The 13,081-nt window shown below is 40.0% G+C and overlaps 1 protein-coding gene across 2 annotated transcripts in view; it reads left to right on the top strand.

Moving 5' to 3' along the window:
- col4a1 (collagen, type IV, alpha 1) overlaps positions 1 to 13,081 on the top strand; it is a 105,720-nt gene that overhangs the window by 43,410 nt on the left and 49,229 nt on the right. The gene's annotated exons all lie outside the window — the stretch shown is intronic.

Genomic DNA, 13,081 nt, shown 5'->3' on the forward strand with positions numbered 1-13,081 from the left:
TTGCGTTATGCACCGCACATTTCCACGGTCACGTCACTTTTGATACATTTGCATGTGGACGTGGAGACGGGCGTACGCCAGGTTTTTGTGTGTGCTTTGTACATGAGGCCCCTGGAACACCTATTGCAGCAGCAGGGAACCCATCAGTGGATAAAGAGGTTGAGCGTGGGTGGCTCTGTTGTGTGACAAAAGAAGCCTGAGCACAACCCTATCTGTGTGTCCAAACCAGCTAAGCTAACAGGCTAACCTCTGTTCGGTTGTTTATTAAATCATATTTTTGGAGAATGCGTGGTGTTTGTCATAATGGTTTGGTTTGGACATTAAAAGTTATGAGCCGCTTATTTTCTCAGTAATCACTCTCCCGATAGCAGCAAGGACGTCTTACATGATCCATTAGGATGTTTCGCCACACAGCAAGCCATATTATTCCAGGTATTTGAAATAAAATGCTGACACAGCCCTCCATAAATACTAGCAGCCACATCAAGCGCTACAAGAGGCGGAGCTCATCTGCTGTCACTCAAAACGACCGCGCCTCCAATTATGCAGAACGTTATGGCTTAAAGCATCTTTAACTAAGAAATTAGAAAAAAATTCACCATCTGTACTGTTGTCACGGAAACTATCTATAGAGACCAAAACCAAACATTGTACCATGCTGTAAACATGTTTATTTCTGGTCTAACGTTGGACATTTTAACATGGACTCAAATGGTAACCTGCTCACTTTTGGAACCAGCCTCAAGCGGCCAGTCAAGGAACTGCCACTTTTTCTTCTTCCGGTAGGGCTTCATTTCATGCGAATCTTACTTTCTCTAGAAATAACTACAAAGTAATTCTTTGTATAAAAAATATTATTTTTTTTAATAAGGTCACTTAGATTGCATAGCTCCTTCTTTCTTTAGATGTCCCACATTTATGTGGCATCAGTGTGCCCCATGGTTGAGCGGTTTAGCCATTTAATACAATATATTACTCAAGGAGAGTCCAACACAGCTGCAATCAAGGACCAAACCCATGAATTATTTAACTGATTTACTGCTGTATTGTTCTGAATATACGTTGACCCTGTTTATAAGGTATTCCCTTTTTAAAGACATATTTGGGAGGAAGATCCTGAAGAGAAAAATCTGAAGAGCAAGAAAATGCTGTTATTAGAAGATAATCCTAATAATAACACATTTGATGGGCAGTTCCTCAGTTTTTTTCAACCGCATTTAGGCCTCTTGGTACCACGGTAGGCTTTCCTGATTTATAGCATCTTTAAGATCTTTTTTTTCAGTTTCCCATTTATAATTATTACACTTTGTTCTTGGCTGTTTGACATTTGTTTGATGACTGTGCTGCATTCATCACCATGAGCTATGAATTTGCTTGGTGATGTGGAGCACTTCATCCCAGCATTTTCAACAACCCCCCCCCCCCACCCCCACCCATCCTACAAGACTCTTAGAAAAACTGCCCATTTATTATCTATTACAGAAGTAAAAGGGCAACAGAAAGCTTACAATGTGGACAGTGTTGAAAGCACTTGCCAGTAACAATCATCATAATCTGTCCAACTGTAACCATAGGAAGTTGAGTGAGTTACTTCAGTGCTGGGAGGCATACTTGTTTCACAGATGTTTGGCGCCACCTGCTGTTACGGATTTGCCCATATGGAAAAGTCTGGACCATGAATACAAGATGACCCCATGCATATCAGATCAGCTGTATCTCCAAAACAACAAACTGTGTATTCAGTACATTACAGTACTACTTACCCCTATGAGCTTTTTTAGGCATTAGGAGTTTAGTCCAGACTAGATCTGACCCAGCCTTCAACCCAAGTCCTCTGATCCAAACATGATGATGTCACCGCTTGGCCACATCTCCTCCAGTGTAATAATTGCCTCCGCTGACTGACAGAGAGACGTTTAATACCTTCCTTGGACATCTAGGTCTTTGTAACATCATAAGGCATGCTAAGAATCATGTCAAGATTGCATTTGTTAAATGTGTAGATCTTTTTGATGTCACAAGGCCCGGCTCTTAAATTTCCCAGAAATATATAAAGGAAAGGATTTCAAATCAGATCTGGATCTGCCTTAAAATTTACTAAACTTACCCATAGATCATCTGCCAACAAAATCCATGAAATATATTCTTTGTTTATTTGTTTGTTTGTTACAGAGTATATGATCAAACAATCAGGACAAATGCCTAGAGGCCCAGTTGGTGGAGGTAATAAAGCATCTTCAGCATTTCTATAAACCTTCAGGGTGTCATAAGTGTCGTTTCAAATCTCCGTCAGACTGGAAAGTTGCTCAAGGTCCTTGGGCAAGGTTCTTCATTCCAAAGTTGCTCCCAGTTTGTCGTGAGTTTCTTGCGTGGTAGCGCCCTGACAACTGGTGTGTCACAGTTTGTGAATGGATGAATATAAGACATGACTGTAATGCTTTGACCGTGAAACCACTATAAACTATTTTGAGTCATTTTACCACAAGGTGGGTTTTTGAAACACAGTGAAGCATGAAAGAGAAATGAAAAAACATTTTGTTTAAGATCCAGATTTTTCTAAAACTGTCACCAAGTCTTTGCTGAACTAGCGGCTATCACTGTACCAAATTTTGTAAAAATTTGTCACGTACATTTTGAGTTATTGCATATGAATTCAGGCAGTCACGTATGATCGTGTAACCCCAGCCACCTTTGTCAACATCAGCCCTGCAAATGATCAGAAATGTAATATGTACTGAAAATTATAAATAGCAGCAACAGCAACAGTTTCCCCTTCCAGGAATAACTTTTTTAAACTGAACTCGTGGTGTTTGGTTCTGTTGAGTCACATCAGCCTGATATTTTTTCTTTTTAACTGAACAGTTGGGCCTTTTATGGCTCATTCTGACAGAAACAGTAGCTCAGACAAAAACAGAACTTGTGTTCAGTGGAATTCGGCCAGACTACTGTGACTTCAACGGTGCCGAAAGGCCGCAAGCAGACGTCCAAAAAATCTCATGTGATATCGCTCCTTCGCATAAGCAACAGCAGCTGCCATGGCGACACAATGAAGAGTCTCACCATCAGTAATGTTATAGTTTCAGACATCAGGAGTGCTGTGGCCAAACAATGGAAATGCACTGTAACTGAATCCAATATATCTATTTGCAGTGTGACTCCTCCGACAGGACTGTGAGGATTTATAAAAGCAGAATCACTCCCAGAAACCAGATGCTTCTGCCATCTAGTGGCCAAGAGTAAAAATGACACATTTATTTTCTCTGTCCCTCACTCACACGCACACACACATCATCATCATTATGATGGATGCAAATTTATTATTTTGCACACTTTATTTATTTTAAGCACAGAATCTTGTGCAGAATAGTGAAATTTCACATTTTTCATGATCTGATTTCTAGCTGGTGTTAATATATTTGTGCACTCAGTGATTTGGTCTTTGATCCTCTTTCACTGGCTCTGCAACAAAAGCTGGAATTTTTTTTTTTTTTTTTTTTGGGATTTCTGGATTTTAATTGTATATAGATTTGCATATTCTATCTGCTTAAGCAACATTAAGATTTCAAATGCTTGAATTAAGACTGTTTAAGCAAAATATTAATAAATTAAGTGTCAATAAAGGGCAACTACAGAAAAAGGAGCAGGGATGCATTTAATTCTAAAAAGAAAAAAAAAAAGACATGATTGCTTTTTTGACATGTATAGAATTATGTTTCCAAAAGAAAATATATGTTGCATTAATTTGACATTTGCACTGAAATAAATAGACTGTTCAGTGACGGAAGTGGTTAGCGCACATGCTTACAAAACAGAAGGGTCTTGATTTAACACCACCCGTGCACATTCTCCAGGTAATGTGGAGTTGCATCAGGAAGGACACCGGTGTTAAACTTAAATTAACACTGGCTGTGATGGAGAACCACGAGCAAAAAAGGATTGGTGCTAAAATCTTAAAGGTTGTCAGAATATACATATAATTATATTCATCCATTTGACTTCAGCTTTATTGAGAACATCCCAAAGCACATTTGGTTGGTTAAACAAAAGAGAGCGTCCCAGATCAAGGTTACATAAAATCTTCACATGAATAAAGAAATGCCACCAGTAAGAGAAGTAAAACCTTAGTGTGTATCAAATAAACACAATATGAAGGTAAGAATAAATCCACCAATAACCACAACACAACAAAACTGCAATGAAAAATTAAACCTCTCTCCAGTAAACAGGAATAAAAGAGACACAGGTCTGCTGTGTCCTGATTTTATGTAAATTATCTGGCAACTTTTTGTTTTGAGTCATATCAATATGTATTGCTTATTTTTGTACAGTTGTAGGTTGTATTCCCTCCCTCAACAGTTCTCTTGGTCAAATTGTCTTGATTGATCCAGTTGGTTGGCAAGTTTATTTATTTCAGAAGGAATCCACATTAATGTGTTTTAATCCTTAAAGATTACCTCCACACAATCTGACTGATGAATCCAGTTTGAGTGTGGTTTACTGTTGTTGTGAGGCTGCTGACACTCACTGTTGACTTCATTGTGAAACGGCTCCAGAACTGAACATTTGTACCTGAAAGTGTTCCTTGTCTTATAGTTTGGTCTGATTCTGATTGTGTACTTCGCAGGGTGAACTTGGATTTCCAGGTCTTCAGGGTAATATGGGATTCCCAGGAGTTCAGGGACCTGAAGGGCCTCCAGGACCAATGGCTTCAAGGTTGGCTCATCCTCTCTTCTTTGTAGCACACACTTGGCGAGTTCTGTTCTGAAACAGTTCCAAGGATTCTGAGGATCTGTGGGGTTTTTTTTTCTTTTCTTTTTTGCTAAAATGTATTCAAAAAAGTATTTAAATATGTATTTGTGGAGCAGCTGAGCGATGTCATGGGGCTAGAAGAACTGCAGCTGCAGTACATGTTGTACTGCCCAAAAGTTCTATCCATTGTTGTAGTCAATGGCCAACCATCAAGGCCCAAATCCCAGAGACCAGGCCCAAACCACAAAGGCCAAGGCTTAAACCCTCAAGATTCCCAAAACTAAACATTCTGAATGTTCTGCTGACCTTGACTGAAGACTTCTGGGGTTGTCCTTAGCTACCTCAGTGATCTCTCTGGCAGAGACCACTGAGGTAGCTAAGGAGCTCCATAGTGAGAGACTCACTCAAAGATACTAAAGGCTCCAGATCATGTTAGGGCGTCTTGGTTGACAATTATTCAGAGTCATCAGAACACTACTGGACTAGTGGTTACGTATTTTACATTTCAGTTCCACTGATGGCTCATTAACTCTTTTTTTTTTGTGTGTCTGTATCAAAGTCAAAATAAACACAATGACATTTGTATCTCTGTAGGGAGACTTGGGTGAGGCTGGTGCACCTGGACTGAAAGGAGTGCGAGTAAGTGCCTGACAACCAGAAGGACAAGCTGAGCCTGCATGTTGTGGTTTTGTTGGTTGGAGTTTGACACAGTAATGTTAATGTTGTAGGGTCCTCCGGGCCTGCCAGGATTCCCAGGGAACCCAGGACTACCAGTAAGTGCCTTTTAAATTTTAATTACATTGTATTTTTTTTATATTTTTGACATTTTGCTTTTATTTTATAGCACAATGTCTGGACAGATGGGAAATGAGGATAGAGAGAGTGAGGCATGCTCCAAACATCTCTTGACTAAAGAACATTGCAGCGTACAGTTAGCATCTAGAGCATGTTATCATTCAGTAGGCCGCGGGTAAGACAGGGTAGTAATGGAAAAATAACTCTACATGCATTTGTATTTATAGGGTATTGACGGGAATGATGGCCCACCAGGTCAACCAGGTGTCCCAGGATGCAATGGAACTAAAGTAAGCCACCTCGAAAACACCTAGAGTGTTTTAAATTGATTTGTTTTCGAGGGTTCTGCTTTTTCACTTCTGATGCATAACCAGAACATTTCCTGTTTGCCCCTTCCTATGAATGTGTTCCAGGGAGAAAGAGGCAAGGATGGTATTCCTGGATTTCCCGGTCTTCAAGGACCCCCTGTAAGCAGCTGCACATAACAAATGGCCATCACCATTTAGATCCCGCTGCCACGGCGCGGAATGGTTTCTGTCTATGCAGCCTTCACTGCAAAAACTGTCCCTCTCAAAATGAACCAAATCGTCTGAAATCTAGCCAAATTTTCTTTTATTAAGCAAAAATCTGCCAGTGGGGTACGAAAAATTTACTTGGTTAGAATTCACAAAACTAGCAAAATGTCAAGGCACTGAATAATCAAAATGTGCCTTAAAATTAGACAGAATTCTTATTTTTTGATTAGTCTCTGTCTTAAAATAAGGAAAACAGTCTTGTTCCTTTTCTTGGATGGTTTCAAATCCATTGCCTTTATTTGTTACTGGATAAATACAGCTTGATATTAGCTGGAAAAACAAGAAAAAGTGAGATACATTTTTGCAAAATAAGACATTATTTCTTATGTAAAAAAAAATGCTTGACAAGATTAGTTTTCTGTTTAGACAAAAATGTAGTCAAAGTTTCTTTAAACAGGTCTTTTTAAAAAAAAAAAAAAACTTTCTTAGATATCAGTTTTTGCAGTGTTGGCTGCACAATTGCTTGACATCATATTATTGCAGACCCAAACTTATTACTTATATACTTACTTATATAAACAGAAATTTAATCATAAGAAGAAGAAATTAGACACAAAATACGCAAATTTAAATAGGCATTTATTTGACAGTGCTACTGTCTGCCTTGACTTTTTCAAGTCTTAACTGTTTTCTGTCAGGTAATGTTGAATCCAGTGCTCACACGTTTGCCACTGTTTCAAAACACCCGTTCCCGCTGTTTTAAGGCACCTGTTTGCTTGTAAACTGACCCAAGGGGGGCTTTTTAGCATCGATCCACAGTCCACTTGTCAGATGTGACTGAGGATTTGTTATAATTGGCCTCATGCGCACAGACATCAGCATCAACATGTGTGTGTGTGTGTGTGTGTGTGTGTGTGTGCGTGCGTGTGTGCGTGTGCGTGTATGCATGTGTGTGGCATTTGCTGCAAGATTATTTGACCACAAGTTGCAAAAAGCCAAGATATTTGAAATTTAAGTTCTTTTTTCCATTAGCTCATAGAGCATTGACCTTGACCTTTTTTTGGGGGGGGGGGAGGTGAAATCAGGTAACATTCAAATGTCAGCAAGTTCCAGAATACCATCTACTCCTCACTGCTAATGTGACAGGAACTACTGGTCCTTCAGGACAGTTCTCCTGTCATTTCTTGATTCCAGTTTATTTAGGAAACTACGCCATAATGTGACACCACCTTTATTCTATGACATGGAAGACAAAAGGGCCTTTCACATTGCAAGCATTGAGGGCGTTAGGCGTGTTGCAGATCATTCTAAAAACCATTATTTTCAATGAGACGTCACGTCAAAAGCAGAGCTAATGCAATGCCCTGCCGGGAGCGCACATTGCCGCTTGTCGTCAAGCTGCCACAGTCAAAGTTCAACCCAATCCAACTTTTGTCACTGTGCGCTGTGACGTAGCTTCGCACTGTCCAATAGAAATGAGGCATCAGGCCAAATCACAGAAGACTGCAGTGCAGAAACCACTCATCTGTATAAAACACTGTTATATACAGATCAGTGGCAGAAACGTGTCACAGAACTGCTCATTTATACACAGCCGTTTTCTGAAGAAAATCCTTGCAGATGATTTTTTTTAACCTCAAAATTAATTTCTGATTACTGTAAAAAAAAAAAAAAAAAGGTTCTTACATTAGAACAATTGTAACTAAAATAGTATAAAATATAAGCTTCTTTAGAAACCTTTCTTCATCTGTAAATTAAAACCATAACTTATGTGTTGTTTCAGATTAAATATATATATATATATATATATATATATATATATATATATATATATATATATATATTTTATTACATAAGGAACCTTGGATATTTATTTTTAGACAAATAAAATAGCATGGAAATTAATGTGTACCTTTTTAAGTCTGGTAGGTTATCTGCATTTCAACCAGAAAAAGAGACACTGCAAATAAATACAAAGGTTTATTATAAATGCAACAGGAAATGATTTAACAATGACTGCAGTGTGATTGTTAATTAAGAATTTCTTAATGAGACATAAACTTCATGATGAAATCATTTTTTTAATTGAGTCATTTCAACTTGTAATTACATCAAAATATGTAATTGCCTTTCATGCTGTGATCAGAACAGAGTAATTTCTAAAACATGAATTTGACTAGTCATTTTGAATGTTTTGAAATTATGTTCAATAGGGGCGGGGCTTCTACCTGTGCAAATGTCTTTTTGACTGAACTTTGACTTCATGGACATTTTTAATGATTCATTCATTTAATGTTAAAATATAAACTGAAACAGCATTTTAAAATAATAAAATAGTTTCTGTTTAAAGAACATTTGTTTTATTTTGAAGCGTAGCAGCAGGTGTTGGTTTGCTGGACTCTCTGGACATTTAATTAACCAGATGATAGCCTCGTCTGCAGTTTCAACCTCTGGTGGTGTTGTTGAAGACACATTTCTCCCATTTTGAAGAGCAGAGATGTTTTCTTCTGACTGGACTTCATGATGTTCAGCTCATCACTGGAAGTGCATCTGAATTTAGGTTGCCTGCACAGCAAATGTTCCTGATTGTGGGACAAATAAAAAATATATATTTCTTAAAATATAAAGAAACACTAAACATTTAAAAACAACAACACCCCCCCCAACTTTAAGTTATTTAAAGTTGAGTTTTTGTGGTCTCAAAAGCAACAAAAAAGCTGTAGCTTTATTTGGTAAAAATAGAAATAGACTGAACCATTTACAAATTAAAACATTCACTCAGCTTTAGTGTGATTCTGCAGCTAAAAGACTAAGGTAACATTAGCTGAGCATTAAACCTTCAGCAGTGCATTAATGTCACATTTTATTTTTAAATTATTCTCACCTCAGACAAATTTTCAGAACTAAGGGCCCCTTCACACATAATACGATTGAAGCTGACTAGCGCACGAAGGAGGAATTGCATGCCATTCATGAAAAATCGGAGCCGCCTCCACCGCCTCGTACACCTGTCATTGCTACAATTATTCGGGCACACCAGCGTCTGAAAGACAGAGAGTGCCCTGTGAGATCCCATTCGATCCCTCTTGCGGCAGGTGTCGGGCAAATTCCAGGTGACGCACACGAACATCTTGCCACCACTCGCTTGACACTTAGAAAATGTGTGGCCATTCGCACTGTTAGCACGAAAATAGTGAGCAGGCGATCACTTTCGAGCTGGATGTGAAATTTGTCTAAGTGCCCCATGAGTGTGGCGTTGCAAAGCAACAGATGTGTGGTGTGCATGTGTATCGCACATGTGCCCCCCCCCCCCCCCCACACACACACACACACACAGCGTGCAGGGGGAGAGCACACTTGCATGACATGCTGAATGTATTTACAGACATGATCACATGGGGTCAGACAGCCACGTCTGAGCGCACACAGCCGGGCTGCAGTGGCCGCACACAGCGCACGTAGGCAGACTGCTGCATGTGAAACGGACTGTCAGATCACACAGCAGGCGATCTGAATGTCACGTGTGTCCAGTAGAACATGCGCGCCGCAGGACCATGACAATATGACAAGCCAACGGTGCCACAAATAAGCCACTTTCAGTCACGTTTTTTGGTTTTGTTTTGTTTTTAATAAGTTTATCTCCTTGTTGATTTTAGGCATTTTACTGTCAGTGGTAAAGTTCCCATCTGATAATCTGAGCTTTTGTAAATTGCAGGTTCAAATAAAAAAAAAATACCTGGGTTATTTAACTGCAGGGTTCTGTATTGCGTCCCCTTTTATTATTATTATTTTATTTATTATTGATATCAACCAGTGAATTTCAGTAATTATACAGATGGCTTTTATTTTATTTTTCTCCATATCAGCGGCATGATGTGGTGCAACACATGCTAGCTGCTTGCACTGTGTTCGTATATGTGCACAAGCGTGCATGAATAGCCAATGTGGTGTGCACGCCTGTGTGATCGTGTGTCCCTCATGACAGCAGGTGGATGGTTCATGGCTCCCCATTTCTTGTTTGGTTCACAGATTTTCTTCCGGTTTCTGCGCCTTTCGTGTTATGTGTGAAGGGCCCTCAGCCCCGTTGCTCAAACTGGCTGTTTGTATATATCCAAAAGTGAGGAATTTCAGATTGTGTGGGTCTGATCCATCACCCTGGCAGTGGTGTCTCACTCTGACCAGGAATGTGGCCTGAACTCCTGCTCCTCCATGTGGCTCTGTCTGCTGTTGTGTTTCTGTACACGGCTTATTAACAGAGCTGACAGAGCTGCTGTAATGTTCAGAATATGGCTTGAAGATCTGAAGTACCTAGTGCACATAGTTCCAGTGATCTAAAAATCACAGTTTAATTAACTTTAATAATTACAAACAAAAGAAAAAATAACAAAAACATTTGACCTACAGTGGCTGATTAGGCCGATCCTCACTCCTTGTGATCAGCAAAATTAGACCTTTCATCATAGTTCCCTCCCATGACTCACACGGGCTCAAGCCGGCATTCTGGTTGGAACACACTGCTGAAATAATCAACACTGGAAACAAACAAAAAAGTTCACTTATGTAATAATTTAACTGTGCAGTGTGCTGTGATTACAATAATCATTCTGATAGAATGTTTTTATCCTCTGTCCCCTTTTCTCAGGGCCTCCCTGGATTTCCTGGAATGAAGGTCAGCTGAAATTTCAGAAATGTTAACATCTACAGTAAATATATCTGATGAGCTGCACCTGCTCTTATGGTGCATTCACCTTTGATGAAATCATTGATCTTTGTCTTCTACTGCAGGGTGATCCTGGTGGTGTTATTGGATTATTCCCATGAAAGGAGACAGGGGACATCCTGGAATACCTGGACTACCTGTATGTTTTATATAGGATGGTCAATCACGTGCTCTTTGGAACCAACAGTTTGCAGGTCATCGTTCTAACCACTCAACCTGGAGTGTGATTTCACTGATGGACTCTAATCCTCAAATTGATGGAATGCAGTATTTTCCAGAATACAAGTTGCAGGATTTTTATTAGTTAGGAGGTCTTGTGACTTATAGTGCAGGTGAGACTTCAGCTCCGTTAGACCAAACATAACACCTGCCTCCAGCTGATCCTGTCCTCCAGCTAAAAGAGGTAACATTTACAGCACTGCTGGCTTTTGCACATACTAACAGCACATTCTGGGAAGTAACAGATATATCCAGTGGCAAGGGCTGGCCAATTCCCACTCCAGCGACTGACTGGACGATAGGTATTAAATGGGCTTAAATGCCTCAAAAAGTCTGCATTTAAGCAGAATTCAACGATTTCATAAATGCCGCCATTGACACAATTTAACCAATCAGAAAAAAAACCTAGGTTTGCTTGTGGAACTGCTGTGACGTAGTGTGAGCACAGAAAGCTGGTGGACAGGCACTGATTAAAGTCCTCTATCCCTCACTCCCCCCCCCCCCCCCACTCTCTCCCTCTCTCCCGTTCGGCTGTCCTCTTTAGCTGAGCTCCGAGCTGCGGCTTCACAGCCTCGCAACGTTGAAGGGACTGATTTTCAGTCACAATTCAGTTAATTTTTCGGAATATCCATGCTCTGCGGCACAGACCATTTGAACCCGAGAGCTGGGAAGAAATTTGCCATTACGGGTGGATTAAAACTCGTCTCTGGTACCGGCTCACGGAAGAAAGAGCTCACCTTCAGCGCAGAAAACTGGCCACTCCCCCTCCTCTCTTGCCATTTGGCAGTGAACAGCAGAGAGCAGGCAACACAAAAGAGGTTTCACAGACGTGGTTTCTCTCCAGCATCGGAAAATCCTGCATGTTGGTTCGAGAAATCCGTTCTGCGAATTACATTGGTAGCGGAACCCGATACCGATCCAGGATCTGGGATGTTGATTGCCACTTACGTGCTTTGCTCCTTCTATACTGAAGGGCACACTGGCAGAGTTGTGAACCTCTGTGCCCATGTGGACCTCACACATCACTGTTATAGCAGCCAACATGGCCGCCTTCTGGTGGCATTAGACCAGCCATACAAAAACGCTCTTAACTTAACATAAATGATCACACATGCCTACAACTTTCATATGGGCTGTCAATATCATAATCTACCAACCCAATCATAAATTATCAGTGGGTTTTCTTTTTCTTTAAGAAGGATATTTTATTTTGTTCTGCTGAGATCTTCATTCTCACCCTTCACATCTAGTCTGGAGCCTAGGTGGGGTTTCTGGTTCAGTCACCGATGGGTCAACCAATGCGGCAGGTAGTACCGGGCTACAAGCTTATCAGTAGCAGGCAAACCAGAGCCTGACCTGACTTGAAATGGCCCAAAACACATCTAATCTGTGGTCCAATACATGTTTGTCCATAGTCATTATTTTTATTACATGATGAACCATAGCGTTTCTTGTGAAATATGAGTTTCAAGAAAAATGTGAATTATACTCCTGTGCCATTTCTATATGTTTTTTTTCCTCATTATTAAACATTTTTGACAGGTGTGACTTATACTCTGGAAAATATGATATTACGCTGTGAAACCACCTGCTGAAGTGACTATTTGCAGACTGTTGGCACTCCTCTAGTCAAAAAACTGCACATTTTTAATACAGAGAGAACCCGTTTAATTTAAATTTTTGTGTAATTGAAAAATATCTCTTCACATTTTCCTCTTCCAGGGACCAGTTGGACCCCCCGGTTCTACCGGCCCTCAAGGACCTCGTGGCTATGACGGACTCAGAGTGAGTTAATTCCGTTGCATCACCCTATGGAGTCACTGCTAGACTTTATTAGTCAAAGAACATTAACAGTACCTGGATAACTACAAAAGTAGCAACACATAATCGAGTGTCACTGTAATGAATTTTCATCATCTATAAGAAAGTGCTTATTTATCATTAAAAAGGATGTATTGTATTTTTAGGGTGATCCTGGCACCCTGGCCTTCAAGGAGAGCCGGTAAGACAAATGAATGACGTTATCATACAAAAAAAAAAGAAAGAAAGAAAGAAAAAGAAACAACATGAAGAAAAAAGAACT

Source organism: Thalassophryne amazonica, chromosome 14 (genome assembly GCF_902500255.1).
Source record: "Thalassophryne amazonica chromosome 14, fThaAma1.1, whole genome shotgun sequence".
Lineage (NCBI taxonomy): Eukaryota > Metazoa > Chordata > Actinopteri > Batrachoidiformes > Batrachoididae > Thalassophryne > Thalassophryne amazonica.